General features: G+C 46.9%; 1 protein-coding gene, 1 long non-coding RNA gene and 1 pseudogene across 11 annotated transcripts in view; 2 read left to right on the top strand and 1 right to left on the bottom strand.

Annotated features, from left to right (window-relative positions):
• Positions 1–396: 396 nt before the first annotated feature.
• Positions 397–5,316, bottom strand: LOC126951964 (uncharacterized). Its single transcript, XR_007724749.1, has 5 exons — positions 5,051–5,316; positions 3,383–3,448; positions 2,742–2,877; positions 1,425–1,634; positions 397–848 (listed from the first exon to the last, which is right to left on the bottom strand). It is a non-coding gene; the product is annotated as an uncharacterized LOC126951964 (long non-coding RNA).
• A 131-nt stretch (positions 5,317–5,447) lies between these two features.
• TRERF1 (transcriptional regulating factor 1) overlaps positions 5,448–24,270 on the top strand; it is a 227,846-nt gene continuing 209,023 nt past the window's right edge. For 3 of the 10 annotated variants that reach the window (XM_050789437.1, XM_050789435.1, XM_050789438.1), the window contains exons 1-2: positions 5,450–5,993; positions 6,406–6,490. The gene's annotated coding sequence lies outside the window, so the exon portion shown is untranslated. Of the gene's footprint in view, positions 5,994–6,089; positions 6,150–6,405; positions 6,491–24,270 lie in introns of those variants that run through there. The other 7 variants (XM_050789434.1, XM_050789433.1, XM_050789436.1 and 4 more) reach the window with 5 other exon arrangements.
• LOC126953374 (uncharacterized) overlaps positions 5,811–24,270 on the top strand; it is a 44,397-nt pseudogene continuing 25,937 nt past the window's right edge.

Genomic DNA, 24,270 nt, shown 5'->3' with positions numbered 1-24,270 from the left:
TTTAATGCTTAAAAGGGTTATATTTATTTTACTTTGAAATTTATTTCATTATTTTTCAACCTGATCATCTCAGACAATAAATTTATTTCAAATGTATTCGAAACATGTCAAATATTCAACAGCAGTAGGGAAACTAGTATGAAAAGTTCCGTATGGGAAACAGAATAATGAATAACTTCAACAATTTTCCATATTTTACTAACCTTGTTTTATTTATTTAGTGTTTTGGTGGGGAGGGGATGGAGTATTGGAAAGCAAATCCCAGATATATTTTCACTCAAAATGCCTCATTATGTATCTGTAATAGATAAGAACTTAAAAAAACTGCAATGCCATTATGTCTGAAAAAATGATTAATTTCTTAATATCTGATAGTAAGTCATTTTGTCTCAAAAATGTCTTTTAAAAAAATCTAATTTATTTATTCAAATCAAATCCACACAATATCTAAATATTGTATTTATTTGTTACTAACATTTTAGAATGTTATTTATTTTAGAAGTCATTTATTTACATGCATTTAACCTTCGTATTAAACCAATGCAGAAGGTATGGTCCCAGCTCAGAGAGGTTAAGAAACCTTACAGAGGTCTCATTGCTGGCAAGCACCGGACACATAATTTGAATTAAATCTGCTTAACTCCAAAGCCTCCATGCCACTCCTTCTGATGTGGGCTACCAGAATTTTTCCTGTGTTGCAGAGAGGCAAAAAGGCCACTATTTAAGAGACAGGGTCTGGGTGTGGTGGCTCACGGGTGTAATCCCAGCACTTTTTGAGGCCGAGGCAGGCAGATCGCTTGAGTCCAGGAGTTTGAAACCAGTCTGGGCAAGATGGTGGAACCTCATTTCTACAAAAAAATACAAAAATTAGCTGGGGGTAGTGGTGCACACTTGTAGTCCCAGCTACTGGGGAGGCTGAGGTGGAAGGATCACTTGAGCCTGAGAGGTTGAGGCCGCGGTGAGCTGACTGCTAACCCTGATTGCCTTCCTAGATTGTGCCACTGCATGCCATCTTGGGTGACAAGAGTGAGACCCTGTTTAGAAAAAAAAAGGAAAGAAAAAAATAAAAAAGGATAGGGTTTAGGTTCAGGTTGGCCTGGATGCAAATTGGTGCAAATTACACAATCTCTCTGAACTTTCATTTCTGTCTGCATCTGTAAATAAGGATAATGATGAAGATTCGGGGCAGATTAAATAAGAATATGCATGTCTAGTATTCAGCACAGTGCGTGGCACATGGAAAGCACTTGATAAATGTTAGCAATTAATGTAGAGGAGGAGAAAGAACCACAAAGTATTTCATCATTTGCTTTTGTTAGTAGCTCAAGGAAATGGTGGCTCATCATTGTTAATAGAGCCTGCTCAGGATTGAGGCTGAAGAGGGGAAGGGTGGGAGTGGGGATAGGATAGGGGAGTGGCTCTACCTGGATTGGAGAAAGGAGTCCTAGACATAAAGATTTAAATTGGTGTCCAGGGAGTTCTCACGAGGCCTCGGCTGGAAAACAGTTAAACGTGTCTTCTGACCACTAACCCAGGTTGCCTCCAGAGAAGGAAAACCAAGTGGGTGGCAGACAGGGTGGGAGGGAGACTTCTTGCTGTTTATTTGAATTTGGAACCATGTGAATGCATTCAACCTATTCCAAAAGAATAAATTACATTTAAAAATGATCTTTTGCTATGGGGATAAGTGCTGAGAATGGTAAGACTAGGATCTAATGATAATAATAATAATAATAGTAATTCCATTATACTTTGTGCAGCCCTAGGAGGGCTTCAGTCATGCAGGACAGGTTTTGAACTAAGATTGGGACTTTTTCAGCCTGACTCTGATTTCAAAGATCCAAGCTAATATTTTAATTTCAGTCACCATCCTTCTGACCCTGTTTTTAGAAACAGTACAGACCCAGTGCTCATGGACTTGGTTTATTCAACCTGTGGATTGGCTTCAAGAGTATGCATTGTTGGAAGTCAAGTCTATTGGTAAAATCAGGGATGCATTGTCTGTGCATTTGCCGGTGCTTTCCCAGTCCTTTAGGTGCTCTCTCTCTCTCCCCCCATCCATCTATCTATCTATCTATCTATCTATCTATCTATCTATCTATCTATCTATAATTTTATTTTTTGAGACAGAGTCTTGCTCTGTTACCCAGGCTGGAGTGCAGTGGGGCAATCTGATCACTGCAGCCTCAACCCCATCATCCTCCTGTCTTAGCCTTCTCAGTAGCTGGGACCACAGGCATGCACCACCATGCCTGGCTAATTTTTTATTTTTTAATAATAAACGTGGAGAGGGTCTCTCCACGATGCTCAGGCTGGTCTCAAACTCCTCAGCTCAAGTGATCTGCCTGCCTCATCCGCCCTAAGTGCTGGGATTACAGGTGTGAGCCACTCTGCATGGCCCCACAGATTTTTTTTTTTTTTTTTTTTTTTTTTTTTTTTTTTTTTTTTTTTTTTTTTTTTTAATGCTTCAATCAGCTAAGACTCTGGGACTCTGGCGATCTGTTTTTCCAGAGTCCTTTGGAAGGTGGGGGGAGGGTACACAACCCTATTCACAAATATTAGTAACTTGCTTTAAACTCTGTTCTAAGGCCTTACATAAAATAACTCATTTAAACCTCACAATAACACTATACTGAAGATATGAATACTGTCATTCCCATTTTACAGGCAAAGAAACTGAACCAAGTGGTTAAGTAATTTGCCTAAGGTCAGAGCCTGCAGAGCTAACCATCTGGCATTACTATCCCTCTGCTGGCAATGAACAGAGTGGGCCAAGAGTGTAGGGTGTAAGGGGTCCTTTGAAGATGACAAAAACGTCCTTGGCTATGTAGCCGCAAATTCCAAATCCCTCCTTCTCTGCAGCTTCCGGCTTAGGAGCTGGAAAGACAGGCTGTGAATTTCCACATTGACCTGGGGCAACTAACTTACTCTCCCGAATAGGTTCCTTATCTGCCTCGGGGAGGAGTTTTAGATTAAAAGGGTGTGTGTGTGTGTGCTGGGTGTGGGAGGTGGAGGGGCCGAGTTTTCTGGGCGGTGCGATTTTCCCAGGTCTCGTTTTGAGGTTTTGTCCTAGCCAGCTCCCGCTCAGGTCCCCGGGCGGTGATGGTGGTCAAGCTTAGCTTGGCTGGTCCTTCTCCGCTTGGAAAAAGGCCGCCACTGGGGCCATCTCCGGCCACAGCGCTGCAGCCAGGAGACCTATCGTAGGTCTTTTCCCCTGAGGTAGTTAGAGACCTGGGTGTACCCTCAGGAAGGCATCTTGAAGTTACTGACAGTTGAGTCAAATCTTGAAGGTCCAGCAGGAGTTAGTAAGAAGAGGTGGAAGGGGAAAGGTTAGGCTCCCCTTCCTCCACCCCTCGAACAAAGAAAGCTCGACGGGGCTTACAACATCCGAGGAAGAGCTGGCCGGGTGAAGAGGTCTGTAGAGGCGAAATCACAACTTGGCTTTATTCTAAGGGCAATGGAGGAGGGTTTTGAAGGCTTTAAAAGAATGTCAATAGGAGTTTTAGGAAGACCCCCTCTAGTCGCTTGGGAGGAATGGGTCGGAGGGGGACAGGAAGCTATCGCAGAAAGCAGCCCACTTGGAAGATGACCGAGGACTGAGGAAAGAGGGCGGGGGACGTCGAGCATCTGAAGTCTTTCCCAGTCGCCGCCAACACTGTGCGCTGTCCCTCAGCTTTGCTTATGTGGAAGGGCTCCATAAAGGGCTGGGCACGCGCCAAACGCTCATTAAGCGAAATAGCCCAGGTCCCCTCCTCTTTCAGGGACTCTCTGGTCCACGTGCCCCAGAATTGGTAGGGTAGGCGGGAGGACTTTCCACTGCTGAAGATGGAGAACCGTTACCCCTCAAAAAACACAAAAACCTCGGGTGCTTTTGGCAGCAGTCTCCTCCGCCCATGACCTCATGCTTTAAGCTCCCATATAGCCTCCCTCCGCCTAATCCACACCCAGCGCCCGGGTGGGGGTGGGGTGGGGGACACTGGCGAAGGTCTGGGTTGCGGGAGGTCATTCTTCTTGCGCGAGATTTTGGGGGAAGGGGCGCAACGATTTCCCCCATGGAAAAAAAATGGATGGTGTAACTTTCTGTAGTGCAAAAAATACTGTCTTGCCCTCGAGACAGATGCCTCGAACCCGGCTCGAGGTGGTCTGTTTAGCTGAACTACCTTTGGCTCACGTTTCCACTGACCAGGAAAGAAGCTTGGAAATGCAGGGATATCAGGCCGGGTTCCCTGGCACCTGGGCGGACCACTGCCACGCCTTCGCGGGACCTGGGGGCAGTCCTGCTGTTGCCCTCCACCCCCCGCCCGCACCGCCAAGGTTTGAACCTTTGGCTCGCCTTTCAGCCCGCGCCCTGCCCCCTGCTCGCAGCTGCTCCCGGTTTGGGTGCAGCGGTTTCCCCCGCAGAGGAGGAGGAGGCAAGAGCGACGGAGCGACTCCGGGCTCGGGTTTCCGCACCAACGCCGAGCAGCCCCGGGCGGCCCCCGGCGGCCTTCCCTCCTCCCCGGCACCACGTTCCACAGTCATGGCGCGCGAGGAGGGGCGAGCGCGCGCGGCGGCGGCACCCGCGCCCCCTCTCCTCCCCTCCCCTCCGCCGCCCGGCCCCTCTCCTAGGCAACCTCCCTCCCTGGCCTGCTGCGCCCGCCGCGGCGATGGAGACCCCTCCCCAGAGAGCTGCTCTTCCAGCGCGGTCTACTGCACCCCTTCCCCGCCCCCATCGGGGCGGAGGGATGGAGACGCGCGCTTCGCGAACCTCCAGCCCCTTCTCCGGAGCCCCAGCCCTCTCCCAGCCCCACCGAGGCCAGGGTGCAGTGGGGGTGGGCGCGGACCGTCTCCTCGCAGCCCGCCTCGACCTCGGCATCTTTGCAGACCCTTAGAAAAATAAACAAACCCCCTCCCAAACCCCAGTCGTTAGCTTGCAAAGCGCGTTACAATAACCGGGACGGCTACGCAGGAAGCAATCCTGCACTGGTCTGGGTTTAAGGCGGCAGCTTCCCGGCCACGCTGCCTTCTCCCCGGCCTCGATTTTCCGGCCACGCCGGAGAGTCCGCTGCACCTCGGGGCTGACAGGTCCCGCTCGCGCAGGGCCGCAACTGGGCCCGTGTCCCCCGTCCCATCCTCGTCCAGAGACTCGCCAGCCTACAAAAGGTGCAACCTCACGCACACGCAAAGCGCACAAATAAAGTCAGCAGCGCACCGCCGCGAAGGCTGCGAACAATGCGCCGGGCTGCCCGCGCCCGCCGGAGCGCTGCGCCCTGGGGGAAAGGGGACGCGGGCGGGGGCCGCGGCGGAGGACCAGCCGGCCGCGGCGCTGGACACCTTACTTCCTGCTTCCCCGCCCGTGGCCAGACCCAGCTCTGCGGAGGGATATCTCTCCCCTCCTCGGTCCCTCTCCCTCCCTTCCCCCGCCCTCCCCCCTTTTTGCTCCTGCTCCCCCCCCCACCCCGCCTTTCTCCTTTTGCAAGAAAATAATTTGACAGTCGATTTGCTGACAGGGGAGGAATTTGCATCCTGGATTTAAAAAAAAAAAAAAAAGGCCGAGAGGAGCTTGGGAACGGTTGCTAGGGGTGGGTAATGGGTGAAAAAAGGGGGGTACCGGGGAGCGGATAAGGAGGGTTAAGGGAGGGGGCGAGGATGGGGAGCAATGCAAAGGTAAGGCCAGGTTACCGCGGCTCGGCCCCGAGTGGGCTGCGGCCGGGGGAGGGGCGAGAGATACATATGTATTTCTGTCTCCCCAGCACACCCCCTTCCCTCTAAGCGATGGCTGAGAGGCGGTGCATGCAGATGGGGAGTAAGTTTCCTGAAGGGGAGGGTGGATGCACGCGCGCAGCCCGGCGCTGCAAATTTCCACCGGGGAGGGAGAACGGCTGGATGCGGAGAGTTTGGAGTTGCTTGCGGCGGAGGGCAGGAAGGGGAACAGGGCTGGGAAAGGGGGCTGGCGGGCGCTATATCTGGGAGTAAGTTTCCAGCATCAGGAGAGCCTGCACGCTTGCTCACTAGTAAGTTTCTGGCCGGGGAGGGCGCATGGGGAGGAGGAGAGGGAGGGGTGCATGTATATAGAAGGGGGGAGGGGGGGAGCAGATTTCCTGCGGGGAGGCTGAATGCATATGGAGAGTAGATTTCCTGAAGGGAGGGTGGAGGCGTAGACGGACCGAGTAAGTTTCTTGCTGGGGTGGTGGAGGAGGTGGTGGGTTGGTGCTTTGGAAACCCAAAGCTTCCTACCCCGGGTGGGGGAGCACACTCTTGCGGCGGGGCGAGGGGCCAGGTTCCCTGCTGGGGAGAGGGCCTTGCATCTGGGGAGTATGTTTCCTGGCGGAGCGATATTTGTTTACAGGCTGAGGGCAGTACTGTAAGTGAGTAGCGCTGAGAGAAGGCGGCTGACATAAATTAATATTGAAATTACTCCATCAGCTCTGCTCGCCCCCCATCTCACCCCCCAAGCGGAGACTGGTCTTCTCGTCGGATTGCCCATGCACTTGTTGCAGAAACAGCCAAGGTAGGCAAAGAAGCTTATTAAGTTTCATTTTTTAAAAATTAGTTTGGGGATGCTCCTCTAGAAGACGGGGGTGGGGCGGAGTGGGGAGGGAAGAGTGGGGAGACAGAGAAGGAGAAGTCTCCCCCCCTTTACTTTCACTATGCAAGCAAGGCCTTCTCCCTTCTTCCCTTCTTCCCTCTCCTCTCTCTGGGCTGCACAGCATCCCAGCAAAGGGGGAGGGATGAGATGGGCGCTGTAACTGGCAACCCTGGCTTAAAGGTAGTGATGGTGGGCTTGCATTTGAGATTGTGATGTTATAAAGACTTCATTCTCCAGCTCAGAAACCGCAGGACTCTGCCTTTTGGGGTTTTTGACATGATGCATATGTGTATGTATACGCGCCTGCGGGCTCTGTGGGGGCTGGGTACTCCCCAGAAGTTAGTGTGGCCACCCAGATGGGAGCAGTGTGTAAGGGGGTAAACCTGTTCCTTCATTCCCCAACTTCAGTTTGGGAAACTGGGAAGTTACTGCCGGTGGTCTTAAGAAACAGATACTAAAAACCAAACCAAACCACTCATTCACTGGCGGAGGCCGAGAGCACCTGGCAGGCAGCCTCTGGGCAGCACTGGACTGGAGCATGTGCGCCTGCCATCCTTAGCTTACAAGAAAACGCTTTCTGGTTCCTCCGTGTGCCTTCCACTGGCCTGTTAGAGCCAGCTTTGTGGAAACTCTTCCCCAGACTGGAGGCAGCTTTGGCAACTGCCCGTGCTGAAGGGGGTGTCTTCAAGTCAGCGTGGCCTGGGCTGTCTTGTGAAGTGCGTGGAAGTCGTGCTTAGGAATGACTGCCCGGGAGTGGCTAAAGAGTTCATTAAAAAATGTCTCCCGAAAACCGGTCCAGGTGCACTTTTCAGCAGGTCACGGAGGAGAGCTTTAAGAAGGGGAGTTTTAAGTTGTCCCCGTTAGCACCCACCTTCTGCATCACTGACCCTTTTAAGAAAGGAGTTTGGCTATAGGAAGTGTGGTGTTGATGCTCACTAACTGGAGAGGATAACAGCAGGAGTCCTCAGCGCTTAACTAGTTAACCAGCAGCCTTTGCCTCTCCTTCCCTCTGTTTTCTTGGTCCTCAGCCTACTGGTGTCTGCAGAATAGTTGTAGGTCTTGGCTGTCAGCTACCTTGATAATGCTGGGAGTTTTAACTTTGCTAGGATAATTTTAGCATCTGAGGTCCAACCCAGAGACGTTTAGTAGGGTTAGGGAGTAGCCACTAGGCAGTGGGGTTAACTAAGGTTGGTTAAGCTTTCTGCAATTCTGCAGACAGGCTCTGTTCTAGCAGGGTCGAGAAAAATGGGTTTTAAAAAACTCACTACACATTGCTGATGGAGAGTGCTTTTTTTCTTTCCTAACTGTCGTCAGATTTCCAGATTGAGGGTTGATACTTGGCAGTTTGAGAGTTGAGTTAGTTGGGAATTAAATATTATTGCTGCTTATCAAATGTTCCTAACTAGGCATTAGTTAAACAAATTAGCTATTATTTTTACCTGATGAAAATCTGAGTCTGGTTGTTGTATTTGCTGGGAGGGTAAACAAAATCTTTATGTATGTTCATTCCAGGGTGGAATTATTTACATGCCTAGCCTCAGAGCCAAGAGCAGTCATTCAGGTTTTTTTCCTTATATTTATGAGATTTATTTTATTGTCTTGCTTTGGCCATTAATCAAGTCACAGTAGGTTTTTTTTTTTTTCTCTTCTACCGAGAATGTTCTTGTGGTAATAAAGGTTTGAAGGCCCATGAATCATAATTCATTCTTTTTAAAATATTGTGGTGATTGTCAGGATCTGATTTATAGGAATTGATACCCAGAGTGACACACCTCTCTGGGCTCCGCCCTTTTAGGCATGTCCGTTTTCGCCAAAGGATTGTTTAGAAGCCAGCTTGACATCCCAAAAAGAGCATTTCCCTTCTGCTGTAGGAGAAGATTAATTTTGCAGGTTCCATAGTAAACATGGGTCTTTTCACAGCTTGGTAAGCAGGCTTCCACATAGCAGGCATGTGTTATTATCACATAGCATTTATGTGAGCTTGCTGTGAAAACAGTTGTTCTATGAACTGTGTGGAAAGTACTCAGTTTTGCCTCCTTTAACCGGCTTGGGCCTGTGGTTTTTGTTGAGTTAGGAACTTAAAGTGTAAAAGAGGAGACAGACTAGTGTTTTTTGCTGCTTATATAATAAAATGTGTGGTCACAAAAAATAAAGCTTGTTTATAATTTTCTTTTTCTCCTTCTTTAATGGGTGGGTTGGTCATAATAACCGAAAGCGTTTTTTTTGTTTGTTTGTTTGTTTTTTGTTTTTTGGCAAATGTAAGGATTCTCCTTGAAGTTGATTAGCCAGGAAGTGTTAAAATTGTCTTGTGTTCAATAGTTGGCTCAAGTTTACAGTATTTGGAAATTGACAAAGAACTTAAACGTGGTTCATGCTCAAGACTGGGGAAACATCACTGGAAGGAAAGGTGGGGAAAGTACCAATTTGTAGCCATTTCTGGGCTTTGGATTTTTTATCTTAAAAGTGCGTGGTTTGATCCGTGAGTTCCCTTCCGGCTCTGAAATTCTGTGTCTTGTAAGCGAGGTCTCCAGAGGTCTTGACAGTCTCTTCCTGAGCCAACGGCCAATTGCTTCATGGACTTGGGTGAGCTGACTAACTTCTGTTTTTGTCTTTTCATGGAGAAAGTGGATTTGATCCTTGGTATTCCAGAAAGGATTCTTGAGTGGCCTGGTGATCTTGACCATCAAACACAAGGAAATAGTTGTGAATAAAGTATTTTTGACAATGCCAGTCAAAAAAAAAAAAAAAAAAAAAAAACAATGCCAGTGTCTTGGACAAAAAAAAATCCCAATTCTATGCACTAACAGAGAGTAGAGCATGTATATATCCTTGGCACCAAAAATAATTTCTGTTCATCTTAGAAGTTTCTTCTCCAGCCAGCTGGTTAACTTGTCTAAGGTCAAGTCTAAGGTTAACTGAGTTCTTATTCCCAGGCAGCAGGAGGAGGTAGCTTTGGGGATAAGCGGGAGACCAGAAAGCCCAGTGTGCCTTTGCCTGCTTTCTGTGGGTAATTGGGATTTGGCTGAATATTTGTGATAAGGTTCATAATAATGATATAGTATCATTTTTTATCACCAGGATTCTCTGTATTTCACTGTGGGCATTTTTGGGAGAAGTTCTTGATGTTTTTATTGATTTTGGACATTGACATGGAAAGTAAGGATTTAGGGCTGGGTGCGGTGGCTCATGCCTGTAGTCCCAGCACTTTGGGAGGCTGAGGCAGGCGGATCACCTGGCCAACATGGTGAAACCCTGTCTGTACAAAAATGCAAAAATTAGGCGGGCATGATGGTGGGTGTCTGTAATCCCAGCCACTTGGGAGACTGAGGCATGAGAAGCGCTTGAACGTGGGAGGCAGAGGTTGCAGTGAGCCGAGATCACGCCATTGCACTCCAGCCTGGGTGACAGAGTGAGACTCTGTCTCAAAAAAACAAAAACAAAAACAAACAACAAAAAAAGAAAAGTAAGGATCTAGGCAAGTGGCTCATGCCCAGGTGGTATAAGTGGGTGCTCGTGGTCCTACTCTAAAGGCAGTTGAATTCAGCTTATTTTATTTCTGACCTCATAAAACCGTGTGGCTGAGGGAGGAGGGAGGATTAAAATCATCTGGGATCTTGTGGATGAATGATATTTCTGAATTTGCATGTTGGAGGGAAACCAATGAAATAAAGGAGAACTAACATATAGTTGATTTCTTTTGTGGAGAGAGGAGGACAAGAACAACTGGATTCTAGTTACTGGCGTGCGTTGCCGCAAGGGTGCTGTGGGCATTTTTAAGGAATAGTATAGTCTCAGTAACATGAGTTTGACCCCAGGGCTCTCTTAATAAATCTTTTCTTCTGGGCTAAAGAAAACACACAACAAAAAGCCTCTGTGGTATTTTCTAAGAATTTTAAGTTCTCAGAGTAGCTGCTTGTAGTAATTTGGTTTACTGAAGAAACAGATGATTCTTGGTTTTTCGTCATGGAAGACAATGAGTTGGCAAGGGGTAGCATATGCTGAGCTGTTGGGGTATTGGTTTAGCAACATAAACATTTCTTTTTAAATGTTTGATAGAGCGGGAAGGGGACAAAGAACCCATGTGCCTAAATAACAGTGATAACTCTGGGCTCAAAGAACGAGGGTTTTATTCATTTGTTTGTTTGTTTGTTTGAGACAGCGTCTCACTCTCTCACTCAGGCTGGAGTGCAGTGGCTCAATCTCAGCTCACTGCAACCTCTGCCTCTTGGGTCCAAGTGAACCTCCTGCCTCAGCCTCCCAGGTAGCTGGGATTACAGGCGTGCGCCACCATGCCCAGCTATTTTTTATTTCATTTTAGTAGAGACAGGGTTTCACCATGTTGGCCAGGCTGTCTTGAACTCCTAGCCTCAAGTGATCCACCCACCTTAGCCTCCCAAAGTGCTGGGATGACAGGCATGAGGCACCACACGTGGCCATGGAACAAGGATTTTTTTAATGCCATAAGCAGCCCTGGTTTCTTTCATACATGCGGCAGCTTCTTATTGAGGACTTACTATTTACCAGGCACTGTATTAAAGCTCCAGAAATATACTGATAATTAAAAGAGACATAATCATCTCCTTCTACCCATACCCCTACCCTTACCACCTCACTTACAGTCCAGAGGCAGCCATATAAAGACATACAGCTTGCTAGTTGTGGTCAGTGCTCTGATGAAACCACAAGTCCAGTGACTTGGATGGATTTCATTAGAGTAGCCTGGAAAGGCCTCTCTGAGGTTTGGGGGTGGCGGGAGACAGCACATGAAGCAGAGGAGAGCCTGTGCAGAAGGACTTTGGTTTTGAGGAGAACTCAAAGAGGCACAGGTGGTCAAGGATGAAGGAGAGAGGGTGGCATGAGATGATTGTGCGGGACTCTCTGGGCTTTGAAAAGGTTTATATTTCATTTGAAGTGTAGTGGGAAGCCACTGAAAGTTTGGAGTGGGGTTGGGCACGGTGGCTCACACCTGTAATCCTAGCACTTTGGGAGGCCGAGGGGGGCAGATAGCCTGAGGTCAGGAGTTCCAGACCAGCCTGGACAACATGGTGAAACCCTGTCTTTACTAAAAATACAAAAATTAGACTGTGTGGTGGCGGGCGCCTGTGATCCCAGCTCCTTGGGAGGCTGAGGCAGGAGAATCACTTGAGCCCAGGAGGCGGAGGTTGCAGTGAGTGGAGATCACGCCACTGCACTCCAGCCTGGGTGACAGAATGAGACTTCATCTCAAAAACAACAACAAAAAAAAACCAAACAAACAAAAGAAAGTTTAGAGTGGGAAGCAACAGCCCCTAACTCATGTTAAAGAAGATTGCATTGGTGGAGAAGAAAACAGAGAAAGGCAGAGCACAGTAAAGAGGCAGGCTGAGGAGGAGGCGAAGGAGGTGCATGGAGAGGAGTGGGTGGGTGTGAGATATTCATTAGGTGTAGAATGGGCAGGGCTGCTGTGGGGTGGGGAGAAGTATCAAGAACTCCGAGGTTTCTGACTTGTGCAGTTGAGTAGATGGTGCTGCTGTTCGCTGATACAAAGATTGGGAGAGGGAGGTGGGCAAGATATTTTTGTTGGGGCACCGCTAAGTTTGAGGTGCCTGATAGACTCAAAGTGGAGATGTTAAGTAGGATAATCTGATCTACCACCTAGCCTGAGATAAAAATATGGGAGCCATCAGCATGGAGAGAGCATTTAAATGCAGGAGAGTGGACAGAATGCATGAAGGAGCCCATAGAGAGAGAAGGACAGGTAGTGTGAAGGGGATTTGTGCTGTGTGTGCATGTGCATGTGCATGTGCATGTGCGTGTGTGTGTGTGTGTGTGTGTGTGTAGTGTTTCATGAGGCTGATAAGGCCAGAAAAGTCACCATTGGATTTGTTTCTTTTTTTTTTTGAGATGGAGTCTTACTCTATTGTCCAGGCTAGAGTGCAGTGGTGCAATCTCAGCTCACTGCAACCTCTGCCTCCCAGGTTCAAGCGATTCTCTTGCCTCAGCCTCCCGAGTAGCTGGGACTACAGGCATGCGTCCCACGCCTGGTTGGTTTTTGTATTTTTAGTAGAGATGGTGTTTCAACATGTTGGCCAAGCTGGTCTCAAACTCCTGACCTCAGGTGATCCACCCGCCTTAGCCTCCCCAAGTGCTGGATTACAGGCGTGAGCCACTGCGCCAGGCCCTGGATTTGGCAAAATGGAATCTGTCTGTGACTTGTGAAGAGCAGTTTCAGTGGAGTGAAGGATTGGCTAGGACCACGATTGGAGAGGGTTGGGAGGGGATCGTGAGTGAGGAGCTGCGGACAGCATTTGTAGTCAACTCTTTGGGAAAATTTGATGAAAGGCGAGGAGCAGAGAAATGGAGTGCGAGCTGGAAGGATGTGCACAAGGGAAAGAGGTTTTTTGGAAGGGTTGGTAATTTGTGTGCTGATGGGAAAGATCAGTGGAGAGGGAGGGAGTGATCAAGAGAAACGAGTTGGGTCAGTTGAGCAAAAAGCCCGTGAGAAGGTCTGAGGGGAAGATCTGGCCTTTGTAAGGGGGTGGGGGATACTTCAGGGACTTGCTTCATCATGACAGGGGAGAAAAACTGATAAAGGGGCAGATGCTAAGGAGTGGGCAGGCAGGGGACTGTGTGGAGGGCCGAGATGTTCTGCCTCCCCAGGCTGAGGCCGCCCTGTCCCTGGGAAGGAGTTTGGGCTTAGGACTTGACACCAGCCAGAGACTCAAGGGTTAAGACTGCATCAGAAATGGTACTGCATTTTTCTGAACATTTGACTGCGTTACTGAGCAGCACAGAGGAAAGAGTGAATTCTTTAGCTTGGAGAAAAGAGTCTTCAGTTAAAATAATTAGGGCCTCGCATTAAATTTATTTGAAAACTATGATTAGAAAAAAGACTTCTGTGATTTTCAGCCCTGTTCAGAGTTGGTGGGTACTGTCATAGGTTTTGAGCAAGAAGCTCAAAAGAAAAAAAAAAAAAAAATGCAAAGGCTGCCTCTTGTTTAGGTTGTCTTTTACAAAAAATGTCCCATGGACTGCCAGCCTCGGTGGCTCCCAGCTGTGGGGTCTGCAAGGGAGGTGGGTGAAAGAGGAGAGAGTCAGATCTGGATTGAGATCCAGCTCTACACCAAGGTTCTGAATGAGTCGACCTCTGAGCCTGTCTGTATCTGTAAAAAGAGGGCTGGTACCATCTTCACCTCTCCTCTTCAAGTTGTGAGGGGGAATCAGATCATGTATGGAAAGTGCGATGTCAACGGTAAGAGGCATAGAACACAGGCAGGAGCAAGGCGGCTTGATCTTCAGCCAGGTCTCCTTTTCAGATAGAAAATCTGACAGCTAGCGAAACATTTCCCTTGTCCACTCCCACTGTTGTTCCCTACATGTAACTGCCTTCTATTTGGGGTTTTCAAGTTCTCTGTGATCCCTTTAGCGAAACTGCTCTTCTTGTCGGAAGGCTGCCCTCAGAAATGCTGGCCGTGCAGTGCCAGTCTATATAGGTTCAAATTCTGATTCCATATTCAGAATCTGGGACCTGCTCACCCAAAGGGCCAAATAAACTTGGTTTGCTCTGCAAAGAATCATGTGAACTGGGTGCAGGGGAACCTTGAACCTACCCCCAAGAAACCCGACTGAGGTTCTGCAGTCTTGGCCATCTTCATTTGCATTCAGTGTTTGTTTTGCAAATAAGGATTGTGCTATAAAGCTGAATCTACCTAAAAGCAGTCATTAGCCCTTAGTCTTACTGTGTATGCTGGAAAGTCAATTCTCATTTTAAAAAGATATCCAGTGCTTTTCACTAATCGGGCTTCTGGCCTCTGCCTAAGAAGGTGAAGCTTTATTTATTTATTTATTTAAAAATTATCTTTATTATGAAAAATCTTTAAACATACACAAAAGCAGAAGGACTAGTATAATGAACTCCCTTGTACTCATCACCTAGATTTAGCAATTATTGAGATTTTGCTACACCCATGGATAATGGGGCTTCTTCCTGTATTTGTATAATAAATATGTGTTGTTGATTTTGAAAAGCAGTAGAACTGATACCAATTTAGTTTCATAGAGAGAAGGAAGAAATCAACGAAAAATCAGAGAGAGAGGAAATGGAGGCCATCACTGAAATAACTCGCATTTTATAGTTCCAAAGCCTCTTCGACATGTCTTATTCGTGTCCTGCAACAACCAGAGAAGGTAGACATCCTCATTTTGCAGCTGAGGAAACTGAGGCTCGAGAAGTAAAATTGAAAAGTAAAAATAAATGATCAACTAAGAGTCACCTGTTCAGCCAGCATCCAAAGCCCTGATTTAATGCCACAATTTGAATGGTGTCCAAATTTTGTGCGCTCTTGAAATAGATAATGCTATACAGCGTTAAGTAAAAGAATGTGGTACAGAATATATGTAAAAGATCGTGGAAACCAGAAAGATCATCTGGGTGTTTTGGGCTTACAACTCCAATGAGCTTAGTTGGAAATACTCAGATGATTTAAGCATGTTTTTGGCATGACATTTTTGAAAACTTAAATTGTCTGCCTCCATTATTCTGGAGCACAAAGCTTTAAGGCTGCCTTATAATGAAGGCCAAGACTTGACTTTAACACATGGGGCAGCTATTTGCCATCAGTCTCCTACTGTCAGCTCTGTCCCTTCTGTGGGGCCCCTCAGCAGAGGGACCTGGGTGGTCTAGTGGTCATTTCTAGATGGTGTGGCCTCTAGCCCCTGGGCTCTGACTTTGGAGATAACAGGGCCCTGGACAGCTTGCTCCCTCAGAAGGAATCCTTCCTCAGGGCCCCAGGGGTCTTTGTCATTACAGAGGCTGCTCCTAGGGCCTCTCTTGGTCTTTGGGAAACTGCCCCCAATCTAACTCCTTTGAAAGTTTTTTTTCTTAAAGAAAAAGAGAAAAAGCTGGAGTTGATGCCCAAGGAGTTTTAATAGGAGTGTCGTTTGAGTTCCCTCTGTTGTCATTACAATAGGAGATACCAAGCTCCCTTAAATTCAACTGAAGGACACAGTAATGAGGCTGATTCTGAAGTATTGGGGCTTGAGTTCGCTTTTCTTTGTTAATTGGGTGAATACATGCGAGTTGAGGGGTTTTCAGGGGGAGCCACAGTAGGTAAGGACATTTAGGGGCCTCTTTCCTTTTGAAGAGTCTGAGCTTCTTTAGAAGGCAGTATGGAATTCAAACCTCGCAAACGCTCATTCCTTAAGTCTTTCTTGATGGCTCTGTGTGCCTGGGCCTGGCCAGGGCAGTGGGTGGGCTAGAAGGGGCCATTCCTGGGCTCCTGCTGCCCTTGGTTTATAAGGCTGCTGCTGTCATGCTTACGGTGGGACGTGTCTTTCACCTCTCCGGACTGGGAGCTTGGGGAAGGCAGAACTGGGTCATCACTCATTTCTGTACCCCCCAGCCTCTAGCATAGAGCCTGATACTAGTTAGTGCTGTAAAAACGCTTACTTAAGAATCAGCTGGGTTTTGGTTTTTTTTGTGTGTGTGTGTGTGTGTGTGTGTGTGTTTTAAACCTCTGGTTTTCTCCCCATTGGTTCTTGATGGAAGGAGAAATCCAGGCTTCTCTGCTACCAGGCCCAGTCCTTGCAGCCACTGAAGAAGACCAGACCTGAGAAATATTTTCTTCCCCCTTGCCTTGCCTTGGCCTTGCAGCCTTTAGCTGGGGTGGTTTAACTGAGCTCTCGAATGCAAATGCTGTCCCATCCCCCATTCCTTTTAATAAGTGACATTTTGTTAAATCAGTTATTCAAGGCCTTATCTATATTTCTGTCTGTGCTGGCTTAGTCAAAATAGGAAAGAGACTGAATATTAGATTTCTTCACCCACCCCCTCCTCCTTCCCCTTTGAGCAACTCTACGTAAGATTTCTGATAGAGGCGGGGTGATGTGTCCTTGAAGAAGTAAATGCTGCGTGCAGAAAAAAATGTAGAGGGCTTTGACTTGTAGCAAATGCTGTTTTTCAGCAGCTGTGATTTTTCCATTTTTCTTTTTCTTTCTGTTTTGATTAGTGGAACTCATTGTGCTCCAGGGTTGGGATTGCGTTGGGGGAGGGTGCAGAGGGAACAGCATTTACTGGGAGAGCTCGAGTTGGGGAGGGGAAAGGAGAGAAGGGATTTATTGAAAATATATGTCTACTTCTGCTATGATAAAGCGGCAGGCATGTAAAAATGCAACCGGGAAATCATTATTGTGGTAATGTAGGCAGAGCTCGGCTTTCTCATTAACAGAGCTTAGCCCACGTGGAGGAGGGGGCAGCCAGGCTACTTTGAGAGTTGGGGTATTCAATAATAGCAGAAACTCAGGGGATTGTCTCCATCCCCCTTTCTCACCCCCTCCAGCTGCCTTCTCCTTTCTTTCTTCAATCAGTTCGTAACCTTTTAAAAGCTGCTTGTTGGATTTTGTGGTCTTCTTCCTCACCCCTGCCACCCCAAAATGCTGTAAGAACTGTTTAATTTTTAAAGTCAGAGGGAATTAAAATACGTTTTCTCTTGGGAATTCGAGGAGAATTTTGGCAACATATTGTGAGTCAGAGATTGGATGTCTTTTGCCTCCCAGAGTACACCAAAAAGAGCCTATTTAGGGGCTCAGGAATTTGCATAGGCCGTGGGGTATCAGAATTAGGGCTCCAGATCGCTTTAGTAGTAGTAACTGCTATATATAGAAAGCTTACTATGTGCCTGGCCTTGTGTGGATATTTTAGTCATTTCATTCTCCTACAATTGCAAGAAGCAGATGTGATACCCACTTTACACTTGAGGAAACTGAGGCTCGGGGGGTTTCAGCAACTTGTTTAAGGACAGGTGCTGCATGGCAGAGCTAGTATCCAAAGTCAGGACCCGCTCCAAAGACTGGTTCCTGATCCTTAGACTATGCTGCCTTTAGAAATTGCCTAGTCACTGTATGCTTGCTATGTACAGACCTCTAGACTCTAAGAACCTCAGCAAAATATCTAGAGCTGCCAATGAGGCCTGCCGTTGACAGCTACGGGTAGAGTGCTCAGGATGTTTAAGAGAATCTTTCCTGAGTTCCTGGAGTGAGCTGTTATTCTAAGGAAGGTCAAGGGTCTCATAGCCTTGTTAGAAGAGATGAGTGCCCTGCCCCCATCCCCTGCCAGGCCACGGTGGGTGGCTTTGCTGACAACTTGTTCATCAAGCATTTATTGAGTGCCTGCCGTATATCAGGATTGTCCCAATGGCTGGAAATGCCAGGACAAATAAGAGGAGCTCAGAGTCTAGCGAAGGACAGTCATGTGAACATGGAAATATGACACACAGTGATGCCTACCAGAAAAAGGCAGAATTTCTGAAGAAGTTCACAGGACATACTGTCTGGAGCAGCTAGGCTTATCCCTCTGTCTTTGTTTGGGCTACTATAACAAAAATATAATAGACTGAGTGGCTCAAACAACAAACTTTTATTTCTAACAGTTCAGAAGGCCAGGAGGTCTAAGAACAAGGCAGGGGCAGATTTGGTCTTAGATGGTCATCTTCTCGCTGGGTCCTCACATGGCGGAATGGGCCAGGGCGCCCTCAGAGTCCCTTTGTTTGTTTGTTTTGGAGTCTTGTTTGTTTATTTATTTATTTCTTTATGAGATGGAGTATTGCTCTGTCGCCCAGGCTGGAGTGCAGTGGTGTGATCTCAGCTCACTGCAACCTCTGCCTCCCAGGCTCAAGTGATTCTCCTGCCTCAGCCTCCCGAGTAGGTGGGACTACAGGCTCCCGCCCCCCCCAATCCATGCCCAGCTAAGTTTTGTATTTTTAGTAGAGACCGGGTTTTGTCATGTTGGCCAGGCTGGTTTCAAACTCCTGGCCTCAGGTGATCCGCCCCATGTCTCTGCCTCCCAAAGTGCTGGGATTACAGGCATGAGCCACCACGCCCAGCCAACTTCCAGCTTCTTAAGGGTATACCATGTCTTATTTATTGTGTCCTCAGCACCCATCCTGGGGCCTGGCACGTACTGTCTCACAGACAGTTGCCAGATGATGAGACTGGAGAAGTGAGCAGGGATTGGGCAGGGAGAACCTGATGTCATGTTAGGGAGTGTAGTCCTGACCCTGCAGGCAGTAGGGGAGTCACTGAAGGTTTTGGAGTTAGGAAGTATGTGTCGGGGAACGGGGTCCAGTCTGGAGGGGTTGAGTCTGCAGGCCAGGAGATCACTTAGGAAAGTGTTGGAAACACAGAGGCAAGTGGCAGTGATGTTGAAGGAGAAGCATTGCCATCTTTCTACGGCACGGCCTGCCATTTCTCTCTCCATCTTGCCTGCTCTTTTTCAGTTTCTAAGAGGCACTTTCACTTCTGTGTCTGTCCCCTTTTCTTCCTTGAGGCCCCTGGCCATGTACTCTGTGACACTCCCTTTCCACTCTCCACTCTTTTGGTGGGCTGCCCTCCTTCCCCTCTCCTCCCATCCTGTGCTTACCTGTGTGATTCCCTTCAGGGCAGGCCGTATGCTGTGTCCTCCCCGTATCTTAACCCTCTGGTCTAATCTGCACAGAAGCACAGAACACAGAGCCTGGGGTCTCAGCCTTCTGTCCTCCTCAACTCGTATCTGCTCCTTCTGTGAGGACACTTTTAGGGGCTTAAATTTAAAAGCTTGGAAAGAGTTTTAAAAAGGCAAGTAGCTGAGATGAATCTAGTCTTAACCAGGATGGCAGAATTTGGAAAAGCATACGGGGTTATTTTCTTTCTTTCTCTTTCTCTCTTTCTCTCTTTCTTTCTTTTCTTTCTTTTCTTTTTGACAGAGTCTTGCTCTCTTGCCCAGGCTGGAGTGCAGTGGTGTAATCTCGGCTCACTACAACCTCCACCTCCCAGATTCAAGCAATTCTCCTGCCTCAGCTTCCCAAGAAGCTGGTACTACAGGTGTATACCACCGCGCCTGGCTAATTTTTGTATTTTTAGTAGAGGCGGGGTTTTGCCATATTGCCCAGGCTGGTCTTGAACTCTTGACCTCAGGTGGTCCGCCTGCCTCAGCCTCCCAAAGTGCTGGGATTACAGGTGTGAGCCACCGCACCTGGCCAGGGGATTGTTTTCTTTAGGAAGGTGAGGCAATGTGCTCTGGCCATGGCGACCTCACCTTGTATATGTTGGGGGACAGGATACATTTTAAAAAGTAATAGCTGCAGCTGCTTACCTGCTCACAGTGACTCACTCTTGTAATCCCAGCACTTTGGGAGGCCGAGGTGAGCAGATCACTTGAGGTCAGGAGTTTGAGATCAGCCTGACCAACATGGTGAAACTCCATCTCTACTAAAAATACAAAAATTATCCAGGTGTGGTGGTGGGCACCTGTAATCTCCAGCTGCTCGGGAGGCTGGGGCAGGAGGATCGCTTGAATCTGGGAGGCGAAGGTTGCAGTGAGCCGAGATCATGCCATTACACTTGAACCTGGGTGACAGAGTAAGACACTCCGTCTCAAAAATAAATAAATAAATAAACAAACAAATTAAATAAATAAATAACAGCTGCCTAGTGCAGATGCACACCATCATTTTAGGTCTGTTACCCCATTTAACCCTTAGAGCAACTGCATGAGGAAGGCATTCTTATCCTTATTATACAGGTGGGGAAATGGAGGCACAAAGAGATGCAGAAGCTCTTTCAAGGTTGTATGGCTAGTAAATTGCAGGGCAGGGATCCAGACTCAGGAACTCAGACCTGGGTGACTGTAAAATCAGATTCTTTTCCCCCTTGCTTATCCTACCTCCCATTTCGCCTTACCAGACAGCATGGCCTGAGTTTCCTTCAAAAATATGACTATGATAATATGGTGGAAGGAACACCACGCCAACCCTCTGGGGCTATTCGTGGATAGCAGTCTAACTCTTGGAGCCTCATTTTCCTTGTCCTCTCAGTACCTTTGTTTTACTGACTGAAAAGGTTTATTTTGAGAGTAAAATGAGATTTAAAAAAATGCAAAAGTGCTTTGAGAACTGTGAAGCCATATTCTTTACTCTTCTGCATAATCATTTTCTGAGGGGGTGAAACTCTGTGAGGGTGGGATCTCAATGCCGTCCCTGGGCTTTGGGCACGATGGGTGTGTGGTTCACACACGTTGTTAGCTTCCAGAAGTGTTTGGGCTGAATGGGCTCTCAGGTCTGCCCCAGATTGTTCCACATGATTTGGGGGAACCGTTGGTGGCTGGGCTGCAAGTGGGAGAACCTCCAGCCAGAGCTGGAGTGCCCTTGTGTGTCCTTAGGAGGATCACTTCACCTTCCTGAACTCTGTTTCCTGAGGTGGTCACATCTACTTGGTTATTAGGAAGACTAACTAGCAGAATGTGTGTAACAATCCACACCTGCTAAGCAAGATGGTGATGACATATTTGTGGAACGGAAATCATGGGCTCTGTAGTCTCTGGATCAGGCTCATCAGCCTTCCCTGGTCAGAATGTTCTGCCTCACATTTACACCATAGTCTCCTGCTTCTAAGGCCTGGAGCAGACATAATTGAAAGCTTTGTTAGCGTTAAGACTTTTTCACTGAAATTGTATAAATGGTAAGTGAAAGTAGTTCATGTGTGTGTATGTGTATATATATGTATGTATATATATGTGTATATATATGTATGTGTGTGTGTATATATATATATAGTAGAGGGAGATTGCAAATAATTCATAGTGATTATAGAGAATTTGGAAAATACTGACACAGATAAGGAATAAAATAAAAATGGGCTTTAATTCCTCCCTGTTAACATTTTAATATATTTCCTTCCAGTATTTTTTCTAGGCAGTAAAGTCTAGTGATTAAGAATTTAAGCACTGGGCTGGGCGCAGTGGCTCACACCTGTAATCCCAGCACTTCGGGAGGCTGAGGCGGGCGGATCACGAGGTCAGGAGATCGAGACCATCCTGGGTAACAAGGTGAAACCCCGTCTCTACTAAAAATACAAGAAAAAATTAGCCAGACGTGGTGGCGGGCGCCTGTAGTCCCAGCTACATGGGAGGCTGAGGCAGGAGAGTGGTGTGAACCTGGGGGAGGACGGAGCTTGCAGTGAGCCGAGATCGCGCCACTGCACTCCAGCCTGGGCAACAGAGTGAGACTCCGTCTCAAAAAAAAAAAAAAAAAAAAGAATTTAAGCACTACAGTCAGACTGCCTGGGGCTGTGCTTAGCAGATAGTAAGTTCTTAATAAATATTAGCTATGATATTATGTTTTCAAAATCATATTAGGGTTCTTTTGAATGTGATTTAATATTTACTCATTAAATATTTCTTGGAAACTTTAAAAAAATTGCTTATTATCCTTTTTTTTTTTTGAGACGGAGTCTCGCTCTGTCACCCAGGCTGGAGTGCAGTGGTGTGATCTCGGCTCACTGCAAGCTCCGCCTCCTGGGTTCACGCCATTCTCCTGCCTCAGCCTCCCGAGTAGCTGGGACTACAGGTGCGTGCCACCACGCCCAGCTAATTTTTTTGTATTTTAGTAGAGACAGAGTTTCACCGTGTTAGCCAGGATGGTCTCGATCTCCTGATCTCGTGATCCATTTGCCTTGACCTCCCAAAATGCTGGGATTACAGGCATGAGCCACCATGCCCTGCCGCTTATTATCCTTTCATATGGACTCTATGTTCAACAGATACTTATGGAGCACCTACTGTTTACAGGGCACTGGGTCCCATAACTTATTTTATTTATTTATTTATTTATTTATTTATTTATTTATTTATGAGACAGAGTCTTACACTGTTGCCTGGGCTGGAGTGCAGTGGTACAATCTCAGCTCACTGCAACCTCCGCCTCCCAGGTTCAAACAATTCTCCTGCCTCAGCCTCCTGAGTAGTTGGGATTACAAGTGCCCCCCCACCGCCCCACGCCCAGCTAACTTTTGTAATTTTTTTTTTAGTAGAGATGGGGTTTCACCATGTTGGCCAGGATGATCTCGATCTCTTGACCTGATGATCTGCCCGCCTCAGCCTCCCAAAGTGCTGGGATTACAGGTGTGAGCCACCATGCTTGGCCTCCATAACTTATTTAACTAATCCCTACTATTGGGAATTTGCCTTCTTTATCATTTTTTAACTATTATAAATAATGCTTTGATAAATATCCTTGTACATAAATCTTTGAGTACATCTTAGATTCTTTTTGGGGGGTAAATTCCTAGAAAGGAATATTACTCTGTCGCCCAGGCTGGAGTGCAGTGGTGTGATCACAGCTTACTATAGCTTCTACCTCCTAGGCTCAAGCAATCCTCCCACCTCAGCCTCCTGAGTAGCTGGCACTACAGGAGTGCACCACCACACCTGGCTAAGTTTTTGTATTTTTTGAGGAGATGCACCCGGCTCTGTATACATGCCAGCCATGTCTCCTCAAAAAATACAAAAACTTTTAAAGAGCTTAACCTTAATTAATATTTTCACCATTTTCTGGACAATTCAGGCCACTTACAACACTTAGGCTCTTTTTACCTCCCTTATGCCTTTTGAAGTCTTGTGTGTCTTACTTCTCTCTCTATTAAACCCCAGAAGACATTATTTTCTTATTTGTTTGGTTGGTTTTCTTTTTTTTTTTTTTTTTTTTTTTTTGAGACAGAGTTTCGCTCTTTTTGCCCAGGCTGGAGTGCAATGGCATGATCTCGGCTCACTGCAACCTCCACCTCCTGGGTTCAAGTGATTCTACTGCCTCAACCTCCTGAAGTAGCTGGGATTACAGGCACCCGCCACCACACCCAGCTAACTTTTTTGTAGTTTTAGTTGAGATGGGGTTTCACCATGTTGGCCAGGCTGGTCTTGAACTCCTGACCTCAGGTGATCCACCCACCTTGGCCTCCCAAAGTGCTGGGATTACAAGCGTGAGCCACCATGCTCAGCCCATTGTTTTATATAGACAATAATAATTTAGATTAATCCACATACGTACTCTTTTTGCTGTTCTTCATTTCTTTCCATTTAAGCATGCTTCTCTCTCAGCTTAATTTCCTTCTACCTGAATAACTCCTATTAGATGTGTGTGTGTATGAGTGTGTGTAATATGTGTGTGTGTGTGTGGTGGAGGGTGTCCAGTTCTCTCAGTTTTTGTTTGCCTGAAAATGCCTTTTATTCACCTTCATATATGGGAGATTTTTTTTCTCCTGTATATAGACTTTGGGCTTGTTTTATTTTCTTTCAGTCCTTTGGAAATGTCATTCCATTGTCTTCTGGCTTCCTTCATTTCTGTTAAAAAGTCATCTGTCAGTTTTATTGTAGTTTTTCTGAAAGTAACATATCCTTTTTTCCTCTTTGGCTTTGTTTTTTTAGCAATTTGACTATGACGTGCATAGGTGTGGTTCTCTTTGTATGGATCCCCTGTGGAGTTTGGACTGCTTCTGTAAATCATGGCTCTGTGTTTTTGGTCAGTTTTAGAAAATTCTTGGAGCATTCTCTTCCAATATTGCTTTTGCCCTTTAATCCTGTCCTCCCCTTCTCAGACTCCCGCACATATGTTAGACCCTTTCATGGTATCCTACATGTCTCTGCAACTCATTTCTGTATTTTCTGTGCCTTTATATATTTTTTTCTGCTGACCCATCTTCCACAACATCAGCCATTTCTTCTACTATTCCTTTTTGTTGTCAAGCCCATCTATTCAGTTCTCTCTTTTTTGAAAAACAGAGACAGGGTCTTGTTCACTCTGTTGCCTAAGCTGGAGTACAGTGGTACAAACTTGGCTTACTGCACTCCCAAACTCGTGGGCCCAAGTGATCCTCCTGCCTCAGCCTCCCGTAGCTGGGACTATAGGTGTGCTCCACCA

This window comes from Macaca thibetana, chromosome 4 (genome assembly GCF_024542745.1).
Source record: "Macaca thibetana thibetana isolate TM-01 chromosome 4, ASM2454274v1, whole genome shotgun sequence".
Classification (NCBI taxonomy): Eukaryota; Metazoa; Chordata; class Mammalia; order Primates; family Cercopithecidae; genus Macaca; species Macaca thibetana.
The sequence above is the reverse complement of the archived record's forward strand: the minus strand, read 5'-3'. Positions and strand labels throughout refer to the sequence as shown.